Below are 13,419 nucleotides of genomic sequence, written 5' to 3'. Positions count from 1 at the left end.
TTTAAAATAATAAATGTTAGATAAATTTCATAATTGATCAAGTATACTTTTACAAGCATAAAAAAAATATTTTAAAATATTTTTGAATCTGTGCTATTGGCTAGATGTAAATCTCTACCCATCTGATAGTCCCACCAGAGCTCAATGATGTTAATGAATTCTTAAGCGTGCTTCAGATCATTCTTATTGATCTATTTCTTTGCCTCTCTATCATGTAATATAAGAAGCCCATCTGGGGGTATCTTTCACTATCCATGGTGTGAAGCACCTCATATAATGGCTTAATAGCCTTCACTACCTTCTCAGCTCGCTGTCAGAATGACTGACTCATCACCAAGTTCTCCACGTGACTTTCATTAGTGCCGGCCCTCGCATATCTGCTTTCCTACCACTCGGCACTGACAAATATTTGACGTAAGGCTGCTTTCTTCTGAAGAAGACTATCAAGTGCTATGTAGTTGGTAGCAAATCGTATGATATCTGGTCTTAAGATCTCCCCCAAGTATACGTCTGCATTAATGAAAGAACCTATATGTGATTATAGATGAATCTAGTAATAGTCTGGGCAATCTACACTACCTGCTGCACCCTACGAATCTTCCAATATCCATCAATATAAGATCAATGCAATGTGCAGTATATGTGGTCCAGTATATCTGCGGTCGCTGCTCCATCAGCAACTCTCCGATAGCCTTATATTATGGTCCATTATCTGTGATGACTTGCACAACATACTGCTCATCCACTGAATCAATCACCTCCTCCATTAGATCAATGATATATGTGGCATCGTGCATCTTATCTAAAGCATCAATTGATTTGTGAAAAAATATTTTTTCATCACAGTATGTCAAAAATTAATGATGCTCCATCTAGTAGGATTGATCCAACCATCACACATTATTGTTAGTCTGTATGTAGGTCATTTATTCTTATAAGAAGCAATCTATCTCTACAGATCCTCCTTATTACTGTCAAGAAGCTAACTATAAATATCCTTAGATCTTGATGGATCTACACCCTGGCCGACAGCCTCTATGGCTGAAATGGGAGATCGATAGTAAGGATTATCTGTTGTATTTGCTGAAATATGGTTGAAATAAAATCTTGATCCAATAGCTCATCACATATTCTTCTTCTTATCTTTTTTCACCATAGTGTCAATCCTCTGCTTCTTTGAATCTTTGCTGGAAAAAGTATGTAGATCCAAATCATGGATGGTGGCTCCTGCTGAAAAATCTCTGAAAGACCTCCTCCTACTGTCAAAAGCTCCCAACAAAGATGACATGCTATGTTTGCTCCCTCTACCACCGGACTCTCTGACTGAGGTAGTCCTCCTGAACTCGAATTCTCTCCCACCGATCACTGATCCAGACCCCGATTCATAGCATGATGGTCCAAATCGCTCTCTATATCGAACCATCTCCTCCTGTCGATACTGATCAGTCAAGCTCGTCTGAATGACAGCCTCAATCTGTGCCTCCTTATCATCTGGAGCGGAAGCCTCTTTTGACTCTCTAGACTGATAAGAAGGTGGCTCTGCTACTCGATGGTCCACTTTCATTTTTTTCTGCTTTGCTCTTTCCTTCACTACTTTTGAATCAACAAAGTATTTTTTCATCAACTGTCGGACCTCTTGCGGGCATTTTCGATACATGGATACATCAAGATAACCATCAGTCAAGTACGGTTTCAACCTAGTCACCCCTCCTCCCTTGAACTCTGTGTTATACTATTTGTATCTCCAATGATGTCGAACCGAGAGCATCTCGCCATGATCCCAACCAATGTCACACTCTGCATCTTTCTTCTTACTCATTTCTGCAAGTATAACAAAACACGATAATTTAATAATTATTAAAAAAATATTATATATAAATTAAAAATTTATAAATTTAAAAAAATATATTATATACTTCAAATAATATTTTTAAATTAATTATAATATAATACTAATTTTATATATTTTTTATTTAATAATATTTTTTATAATTTAAATAATTATAAAAATATTTTTTAATTTAAAAATTTAAAAAAAATTGAGGTTAGATTCAAGTAGTTTGATTGCTTGAATCATTCTAAACATAATTTTGAAACTTTAATTTTTTATTTTTTTAATTTATTTTTTTAATATTTTTTTATCAATAAATATATATTAAAAAATATATAATTAATTAAAGTCAATGAATGTCATGCTCTGAATTTTTTTCTTACAAATATCTATAAGTATAACAAAATACGATAGTTTAATAATTATTAAAAAAATATTATATATAAATTTAAAAAAATAATAATAATTTTAAAACTTATAAATTCAAAAAAATATGTTATACATTTCAAATAATATTTTTGAATTAACTAAAATATAACACTATTTTTATATTTTTTATTTAATAATATTTTTTTATTATTTAAATAATTATAAAAATATTTTTTAATTTTAAAAATTTTAAAAAAATTTGAGGTTAGATTTTAAGTAGCTTGAATTATTCTAAACATGATTCTGAAACTTTAATTTTTTATTTTTTAAATTTATTTTTTTAATAATTTTTATAAATAAATATATATAAATATTTAAAAAATATATAATTAATAAAAATCAATAACTTTAGTATCGTCATGTAGATCTTCCAAAGATCTATCACATATGATCAAATCATACCAAAATCATAAAATTTTGATATGATTTTTTTTATTTTCATACTTCTTCTTCTTATCTTTTTTTAACAATAAAAATATAAAAAGTAAAATATTTACTAAAAGAATAATATATTACCTTACTTTCGATCAAAATCAGTGTCTCCTCGAATTAGTGTTGCAATTTGATGAAATTTTTTTCTCTTTTCTTATTTTTTCTACGTCTCATTGAATCTCAAATGAGCTCGGGAGTTCTCTGAGAGCTCTCGAGTCTCTCAGAGAAGACAACCCACCTGGGCTGTCACTAAAAGATAGCCCAGGCCCCACCCCACTCCCCCCCACTTTTCACATGAAGAATGTCGGTATGGTTCGGTTCAATGCCGAACCAAACATTATCGGTCCATACCACCCGATTTTGGGTGGTATGGAGTCGAATCATACCGAGCCACCCGATTCGATGCAGTTCGGAGGTGGTTTTTGAAAAAAATGACCGAACCTGATCAGTTGGCCATCAATCTGATTCGGTACGCCCCGTATCGGGCGGTTCGGCCCGGTACAGCGAACCTTGATACAAGGTCTTAGAATTTATTACAATACCTCAATATCCATAAATAATAATGATCTACTTTCATAATAATGAGCAAAATTTACACAATTACAAATTTAATTCCTTCTATCATCCGATCGGGTATTAATAATACTCTATCTATTCATCCGTTCACTTGTGACCCCAAATCATAGTTAATCATGAGCATCCTGCAACTCTGAAACAAAAAAAAAAATTGAGAGAGGTGAGCTTAACAGCCTAATAAGAATCTCCACACATCCACACCAATATAATAGTATAATTCAAAAATAACAACAAGCAATAAGCAGAAAATCTATAACAAATATCCAGAATAACTCAAACATCTACATAAACATATATCAAATATATGTTTTGTCGAAAGAGGCATGTCATCATATTTCAATAAGTGAAATATTTTATGCAGCATTAGTTTTATGTCTTGTCATTTATTCCTCTTATTATATATCTATTTTTTTTAACTTTTTTCTATCTAAATTTGGACTAATCAAGACCATGCGACGGTCTTTGTTGAATCGAATTTCTGTGATCTTTTTTGGATCAAATTCTCATAATTTTTTTTAGATCATATTCTCTATGATCTTTCTTAGATCAAATTCCCACGCATAAGCCTGTGGGGATTGTCCTAGCATAATTAAGCTCTTGACCAGCTATCCCTCAATCTTTATCGGATCGAATTACCATGCATAAGCCCATGGAGGTTGTTCCATATGACGAGGCTAGTCCAAACCATATCTTTTCCATTCAATTGTGATATGTTGATTTCATCGATCAATTCCACTTTATAGTGTGATCAAGATAAATATATCATATCTATATAAATATATTATCAATCATTGATATCCATATATAGTCAAAAATAACGTACTCATGCTAAAAATTATACAAAAAATGATGGTGTCTCCAACATGACAAATCCATCAACACGAATCCAGCGATGCAAAATCAATGATACAAATTCAACTATAAAAATAGCATATATAATAGTAATTATGTACAAAGATTCATACTTCTATCGGTAATTGATTCAAATACAGAAATGATGAACTCTTCGATCTCTGAACTCGAAACAAGATATTCTACTTCATATCTTATGCAAATAGTTGTACCTCTACATGATCAGGGGTCAAGCATAAAAATCATGGATGATTAGGGACTGAAAAATTATGGTAAACAATCCTAATATCATAAATCTAGAATTATTCTAGGGTCAACCAACATTTGGGTTTGTCTAAGTATCTAGACCCTCTATTAGTCCATAAGACTTTTAGACAGAAAAAATTTTTAAAGAAAAAAAAAATTTTAGAAAGAGAAAGTAGAGAGAAATGAAGAGAGAGAGTAAAGAGAGGAGAGAGAGGAGAGAGAGAGATTTTTTTTTTTTCCTTTCTTTTCTCTTCTTTTCTTTTCTTTTTCTTTTCTTCCTTTTCCTTTTTTTTTTTTTTTTTTTTTTTTTTTTTTTTTTGCCTTCTCTTCCTCTCGTTTCCTCTCCTTCTACGTTCTTCATGAAAACGGGGCACCTGAAAATCCCTATTCTTCCCTCCTTCCATACAGCCATGGTCGTGGAACGCAGGCCAGCGACCAACGGCACCACTCAGCATCGAATAGGAGATGACCCTGACGACAGTCATGGCCGCCGGCGGTCGGAAAAACAAAGGAAGAAATCAAGAGGGAAAATCTGAGGACAGGGGAGATTCTGTACACAAGTACTGGGCGATCTACCGGGCCAAATCTGACGATAGCGAGTCTAGAAGAGAAGGAGGTGAAGGAGGAAGGCTTGACCTTGGTTCGGCAACGTCCATGGTGAGAGATCCGGCGATCTCTCCGGCGGATTCTCAAGAACAGTGGTGGCTCGGAACCGGCGGTGCTTTTGCGAGCAATTTGTAGGGGGAAGTGGTGGGAAACAAAGGGAAACATGGGATCTCTATTTATAGACTGAATTAGGGTCGGTTTACTTCGAATTTTAGCGGCATTCTCTGGTTTTTTTTTTCGATGGAAATCGGGAGAGAAGACTCCTAACCGAAATCCTGTTCTTCCCCTCTCTCACTGCGTGACCCTTTTTTTTTCTTCCTCGCTTTTACGTTCGTGCTAGGAAAATTCGGGGTGCTTACAATTGGTTACACAAAATGCTTTTTGTTGAGTATTTGAGTCTAAATGATTAGAGAACAAGCATTAGCAGATAATACACTCAATTTTTTAGCCTAGCGAAGGAATGAATGAGTATAATTTGAAATTTGAAGAACTATCTCGTCTGAAGATCAACTTCAACTCTTCTTTTTGGTGAGGATCGGAGAAAGGCATTCTTTACCATCCATTTTAAAATGCAAATTACAAAATTTGAGTATCCCTCATGCCAAACAAACTGCACAAAGTTGATTGGCTGCTTCTGATGAATAAAATCAAAAGAAGGTTGAACGGATGGAAACATGTTTCAGAACCTTGAAAACTTGATTTGAAAGTCAGCAGAGTTGAGTTGACTTGAAGACTTGATCGAATACTCCATGATTTTTTAAACATCAAGACTTGATAATGAATTAAAAATTAAAATAATATACAGTATAGTTGTATAAATTACCAGCTTCCTTAGCATGCATACGATTTTTACGTACATAGATATACGTCTACACATTTATAGTACTAAATGAATATTCATGATTTAAAACCTTAAATCTATTGTTCAAGACTTAGTCGAGCCATCCAAGTCGAACCGATTTTTGACTTATTCATCAAGTCAGATGAGTCGACCCCGGTCTAAAAGTCAGGTTTTACCCTCGCAGTTTCTTTTGCTGAATTAACTGGCTGAGTTTGGAGTCAGCTCGGTGAGTTTTTAAATCATGGATGAATGGGCAAATCATTTCCAATTGTTGCAAGTTAACTCTTCCTAGTACATTGATTTCTAGAATGTATTTTCTTCAGGGCTCCATCATAAGTTTTTGAGAGATTGGATAACTGGAAAAACCATTTCTTTGGAAAAGAGAGGGTTCTATCTATAGTGGTGATTATCTAGATGGTTGAGTTATTGTAGCTAAATATAGAAGTTGGGGGCTAGCAGAACTTACAGGAGACAATAGTTCTTTTTCAGAAAAATGATGGTCGAGGTTGTTATTTGGTGGGACTTTCACTTGGAAGCAACTTGTATAAGCAATTAACTACAGAAGGAGAGGAACCCTGGACTCTTTACAATTCTTTGATAAGTGTAACACTTTTCTGCATAGGGGTTCTCAAAATTAAAGAAAGCCTTTCATGTGGCATTTCCTTGCTACTTGATAAGTGCTGGGTTTTGGATCTCTGGTTGGGTCGCCCATGATGGGCTAGCCCAAACCAGAATATCCGATATTCAAACATGAAAGGGAGTTGTTATGAGAAGGCAAGAATATTGAAATGAGCTGTAGATCTCTCTGATTAAGAATGCAATATTCTAATTAGAGAGAAATATGTTTGTATAATTCTTAAATTGTAGATCCTTCTGATTAGGAATGTAATCTTCTAATTAGAGAAAAATATGTTTGTATAATTCCTAAATTAAGCCCCTGAAAATTAATAAAAATGATCCTTTTGGTCCTAGAGAAAGCATTACTTCTTCCTTTAAAATCCTCATCTTCACATTCTCTTCTATTTTTTCTGTTTTTCATCATAGTATCAGAGCTCTCTGTTCCATGAATACGCTCTATTCCGCCTCATCTCAATCCCACACCCTGAGCCTCCATCGCTACCACTGCCACCTCCACAGCCGTTGCCGTCACCACCGCAGCCGACGCTTCCGACGTTGCTGTCACGACCACTATTGCATCTCAAATCTTCTCCGGATCCGGCGTCTACCACACCCTGCCATCGCCACCACTGTTGCTGCTTTCGCCGCCACCGCTGTTGCTGCTTTTGCCGCCGCCGCTGCCGTCACTGCTACCGCCACTGTCGTCGATGCCACCGATGTTGCTACTACCGTCGACGCCACCGTCGTATCCACCCGTGAACCACGGGATTGAGAACGGAAGCCGGGACCCCTTCTCATTTTTTATTAGGTATTGTTAAAAAAAGAAAAGTTGGAGCACCTATACTGCAGTCTATTCTACTACCACATGTGCCTCCAATCTTAGGTGCTGGGTCTTATTCTGGAGCAACAATGGAGCATCTTTTTTGGGAGTTTCTGAATATTATCGAGGTGCCTTTCATGCAAGCAGATATTCGATATTTTTTATTTGTCATCTGAGTTTATCTCAGATCGTTGGTGAGAAAAATTCAAATACCTTTTCTTCCCTCAAGATTGTTCTTGTTTACTTGATCATTTAAGTATTTTATTTTGACAATGGATGATAAAAATCCTTTAACCATGGAGGATTTAGAAAAGTTAATGGTTAGGATGATGGAATCTCATATCTCGAGTAGTGAGTTTTCAAAGATCACCTTAGAAACTAACCCGATCAAATTGGATGGGCGGGTACCTACTTGAGTTGGATGCAACATCTTTGTCTAATTTTAAAGTCTCACAATCTTGAGGGGTTTATAAGTGGTACTGCAAAAAGGCCAGAAGGAGATGGGATAGCTATTAGACAGTGGAATTCGAATAACTCTCGGGTGGTAGCATGGCTCCTTGTCTATATGGTACCAAGTGTTGCTCATACGGTTGAGGTACTGACGAATGCTTATGAGTTATGGCAGGCTGTAGCCACAACTTATTCTTATAAAGGCAATAATATGCATGCCCATAAGATCCAATGAGAGCTTCGGGGACTTACTCAGGGTTCTGATCTGTAACAGAGTATGTTGGAGAATTAAAAAGGTTGTGGAATGATTTTGATTTTTATAGTCCCTTTACCCCTACTCATCCTGGTGATGTTGATGTGTTTCGTAAATGGATAGAGCGTCAGCGCCTTGTGAATTTTTTGGATGGACTAAACCCAGAGTTTGAGTATCGACGCTCTTATATTCTTAGTACACAGGAGTGGCCAACTCTTGATAAAGCTATTTTCTTGGTTCTTAGTGAAGAAACTCGATTAGCCACTATGTCTTCTTCTACGAACACAGCTATACGATCTGCACTTATGGTACAGCTAACTACTTTTGAAAGCTCTTCTCCTATCAATTCTGCTCAAGAACTAGCTTCGATCTCGTGGGGTTAAGATTTGTGACCACTGTCATAAGTCGGACCACATCAAAGCTTACTGCTATGAGTTGTATGGTCGTCCAACTAGAGGTCGTGGTCGTGGAGGTGGTCGTTCTGGTAGAGGCCGAGGTCAGTATAATCAGGCTCATTTTTCTTCTATGGGAGATTTATCAGTCGAAAAAATAAACTTTTGAAAAAATTCAGATCTGATGTAGATATTTCTGAAAGCAGCACTTCCACAGAAGATTCTTCAAATCAACCAACCAGTTCTCTCTATCAGGGTAATTTTTCCAAATAGGTATCAATGATCAAATTCATGCTCTTAACTGTAGTAATTTTTCTCCATGGGTAGTTGACTCTAGAGCATCCAATCATATGACTGGATCCTTTAGAGATTTTGTGTCTTATATTTCCTGTTCTGGTCGTGATAAAGTTCATCTTGCTGATGGCTCCTTTACCCCTATTTTTGGGAAAGGATCTATCAAATGCACTTTTGAATTACCCTTATCATCTGTTCTACATGTCCCTAGATTTTCTATCAATCTTCTATCCATTAGTGCTATTACGAATGATCTTGATTGTACCGTAACTTTTTTCAAAACACATTATGTCTTTCAGGAGCCAAGGACAGGGAGGAAACTTGGGACTGGCACAATGCATAATGGGCTCTACTATTTGGAGGGAGGAGTGTCCGGAGGCTACTTAGAAATCAGTTTGACAGTTTCATCTTCACAAGAGGAAGACCTGTTGCTCTAGCACCGCAGGCTTGGTCATCTTCCATTTACTCTCTTAGTTCGTATGTTTCCAACTATTTTTAAATCATATAATAAAGAGAAGCTTTATATGATGCCTGTGAACTAGCTAAACACACTAGAAGTACTTATCCAGGCTTAGGCCTGCGTAGTAAAGCAATGTTTGAGGTAGTTCATTCTGATGTATAGAGACCCTATGGGACCACTGCTATTTCTGATCATCGATGGTTCGTTACTTTTATTGATTGTTTTAGTCGTTGCACTAGGATTTATCTATTGAAAAATAAGAATGAAGTGTTTCAGTCATTTAGAGATTTTTATAAAATGATTGGTACTCAATATGGAGCAACTCTTAAAATTTTTCGCTCTGATAATGGGACAGAATATCTTAATAAAGAATTTGAGGAGTATATACATAATAATGGTATTATACATCAAACGATTTGTGTTGACACACCGACTCAAAATGAAGTTGCTGAAAGAAAGAATAGACACCTACTTAAAGTGACAAGATGTTTGATATTTTCTATGAATGTTCCTAAGTTCTTATGGGGAGAAGCAGTGTTAACTGCAGTGTATCTAATTAACCGAATGCCACTTCGAACTTTGGACTATAAGACACCTCTTGAATGCCTGCAAAGAACTAATTCTTTCATAATTCCCCCCAAGGTATTGGCTGTATTTGCTTTGTTCGGATCATTGACCTTCGGTTGGCAAGCTTGACGCTCGTGCCCTCAAGTGCATTTTTGTTGGTTATTCCTCTACTCAAAAATGATACAAATGTTGGTGTCCGACTGAGCGAAAGTTGTTTATCAGCATGAATATAATATTTTGGAAATCTGAGCCATTCTATATATCTTCTGTGTCCTCTTCCTCTCCCGTCACCTCTGAAACTGGTCGAGAGGGGGAGTTCTCTGAAGGGAGTCCTATTACTGTGGATGTTGGAATAAATGGTGGATCTGATACTCAGGGAGAGTTTATTTCTATTAATGCTAGTTCTGACACTCAAGGAGAAGCATCTAAAACTGCATCTGAGACTCTCTCACAGCCTGTTACTTCAGTTTCATCTGATTCATCTCCTCTCTCAGAGCCTATTACGCATTCTCCAGTCTTTAGGTCTTCCTCTCCTGTCCCGACAGTTTCATCTTCTATGATGAATGGTAATTCTTCTGTACCTCTCATTCATTTTACATTAGATAATGATGATCTAAATATTCTATTGCTTTACGTAAGCCTACTCATCATGCTGGTATTCCTGCTCGACTTAAAGATGGAGTGGGGTACAAATATGACATCACTAACTTTGTATCCTTTGAGCCTCTCTCTCCATCTTATCAGAGTTTTATAGCTTCTTTGTCCTCTGTCTCTATACTCAAGAACTGGAAGGTTGCTAAGAAAGACCCCAAGTGGAAAGCCGCCATGCTTGAGGAAATGCGAGCACTAGAAAAAAATAATACCTGGAAACTTGTATCTTTGCCAGCTAATAAACAAACTGTGGGATGCAAATAAATTTTTACAGTTAAGCAGGCACCTGAGGGTACTATTGAACAGTACAAAGCTCGTTTGATAGCAAAAGGATATACACAGACTTATGGCATCGACTATGCTGAAACTTTTGTACCTGTTGCAAAAATGAACTCTGTTAGAACCCTTATATCATGTGCTGCTAACTTCGGATGGGATCTGTTCCAGCTCGATGTAAAGAATGCTTTTCTTCATGGAGAACTTCAGGAGGAGGTATATATGGATATTCCTCCAGGATTTGCTACCGCTCAGACAGTGGGTAAAGTATGCCAGTTATGACGCTCTCTTTATGGTCTAAAGCAGTTACCTCGGGCTTGGTTCAATCGCTTCCGACGAGCAATCATTTAGATGGGGTATAAACAGAGCAATACAGATCATACACTCTTCTTTCGGCACAACAAAGGTAAGATTGCTATTTTGATTGTCTATGTTGATGATATTATGGTCACAGGAGATGATTTTGAGAAGATAGCTCATTTGAAGGCTCAGCTGGCATAGGCATTTGAGGTGAAGGATCTTGGACATCTTCGATATTTTCTTGGGATAGAAGTTGCTCGTTCTTCAAAAGGAGTTTTTCTCTCCCAAAGAAAATATATTCTAGATCTTCTTACAGAAACTGTTATGTTGGGATGTCGACCTATTGCCACTCCTATTGAACAAAATCATCGACTAGTAGCCGATACCGGTGTCCCTATTGATCGAGAACGTTATCAACGATTGGTAGGGCATTTGATTTATCCATCTCATACACGGCCTGATATTGCATTCGCCGTTAGTGTGGTAAGTCAGTTTATGCATGATCCACATTTAGTTCATATGGATACTGTGACACGGATACTTCGTTACCTCAAAAGCTATTCTGGTCGTGGTTTGTTTTATTCTTGTCATGGCAACCTACGGGTGGAGTGTTATACAGATGCTAATTGGGCTGGATCACTTGATGACCGTCGCTCTACCTCAGGTTACTGTATTTTTGTTGGAGGTAATATAGTCACTTGGCGAAGTAAGAAACAGAATGTAGTTGCTCGATCTACTACTAAAGCAGAGTATCGAGCTATGGCACATGGCGTGTGTGAAATTTTATGGTTGCAGATCTTATTATTGGATCTAGATCTTTATCAGTCATCACTCCTTATGCTATATTGTGACAACAAGGCAGCAATCAATATTGCTAATAATTCAGTATAGTATGATCGGATGAAGCACATTGAGATTGATCGATATTTTATCAAGGAAAAGCTTGATGCCAGAATCATTTGTATGCCTTATGTGCGATCTGCTAGTCAACTAGCAGACATTTTGACCAAAGGTCTTAGTGTGCATTCTTTTTCATTTATTCGTCACAAGATAGGTCTTTATGATATCTATAACCCATCTTGAGGGGAAGTATTGAAATAAGCTGTAGATCCCTCTGATTAGGAATGCAATCTTCTAATTAGAGGAAAATATGTTTGTATAATTCCTAAATTGTAGATCTCTCTGATTAGGAATGTAATATTCTAATTAGAGAGAAATATGTTTGTATAATTCCTAAATTGAGCCCCCGAAAGTTAATAAAAATGGCCCTTTTGATCCTAGAGAAAGCATTACTTCTTCCTCTGAAATCCTCGTCTTCACTTTCTCTTCTATTTTTTCTATTTTTCATCAAAGAAAGTACTAGGTAGTTTCTTCTTCTCTCTCCCTCTTACATCTGAGTGATTCTTAACTCTATTTCACGTAAAAAATCTTCTCCCAGCACTTCTAAGTGTTTTCAAAGCAGGGAAATACCAAGAGAAAACTCTCTTTCATCTTGTTCTTGCACATAGAGAATTTGCACCATGGATTTTGTGTGTTTTCCATTTATGCTTGCACATTTGGTCTAGAGTGATTTCCAAGAGCGGAAGAGATTGTAGTTCAACCTTTCAAAATCCTAAAAAGTTCTATTCTTTTCACTCTTTTGAGGTAATTAACAAAAAATCATAATCTTTTTTATTCCTCATTTTTTCCTCAGTGACAGATAATTTTGGATCATAAATGGCTCTTTGAGAGTCCCCATCCTTGTCTATTTCTAGGATTGTTTCATTAGCTTAGGAGAAGCTTCAATTGCCTCTCAATGGATTGTGTTAACATGTGTGCACGCATGTGTGTGTGTGTGTGTGTGGGTGTGGCTGGGTGAGAGAGAGAGAGAGGGAGAGAGAGAGAAGGGAGGGGGGCTAGGATGGGAGGAGGAGAAGCTTCAATTACCTCCCAATGGAGTGTGTTGACCTGTGTGCACGCATGCGTATGTGTGTGTGGGTGAGAGAGAGAGAGAGAGAGAAGGGAGGGGGGGCTAGGATGGGAGGATGCCCAACCAAATTGGGTGAGGTCAGGATTCAAGCTCAGGTTGCTGGCATTAAACACACTGAATTTGTTGGGACATGGTGAATAATGTTGTAGTTTGGTGGGTCATATTTATAAGAATTGTTGCCACCAGTAATTTCTTTTGAAGAATTCAGTACCTGATGCAAATTTCAAATTTTGTTGTCCCTGTAAAGATCATGATAAGATCAAATGGAGGACTGCCAGTGGATTTTTCACAGTGAAATTATTTCATAAATTTTTCAACTTTGGAAGACTTATAGTTGCAGGTGTTTCTGATATCTGAAAAGCTAAAGTTCTCGCCCTGGTTAAATTTTCAATTGGATAGCAGCCAAAGGAAATGTACTCACTGCTGGTAATGGTGCAAAAATGAATTGGCCGCCTCTCTCCACTCGCATTTATTGCAGTTCAGCCCCAGAAACTGGGTTTTGTCTTCCATGAGATGTGCTGAAGTTGGAACTATTTTTTGTGTATCATCCAGTTGC

The sequence above is a fragment of the Elaeis guineensis genome, chromosome 1, assembly GCF_000442705.2.
Source record: "Elaeis guineensis isolate ETL-2024a chromosome 1, EG11, whole genome shotgun sequence".
NCBI classification, from domain to species: domain Eukaryota; kingdom Viridiplantae; phylum Streptophyta; class Magnoliopsida; order Arecales; family Arecaceae; genus Elaeis; species Elaeis guineensis.
The sequence above is the reverse complement of the archived record's forward strand: the minus strand, read 5'-3'. Positions refer to the sequence as shown.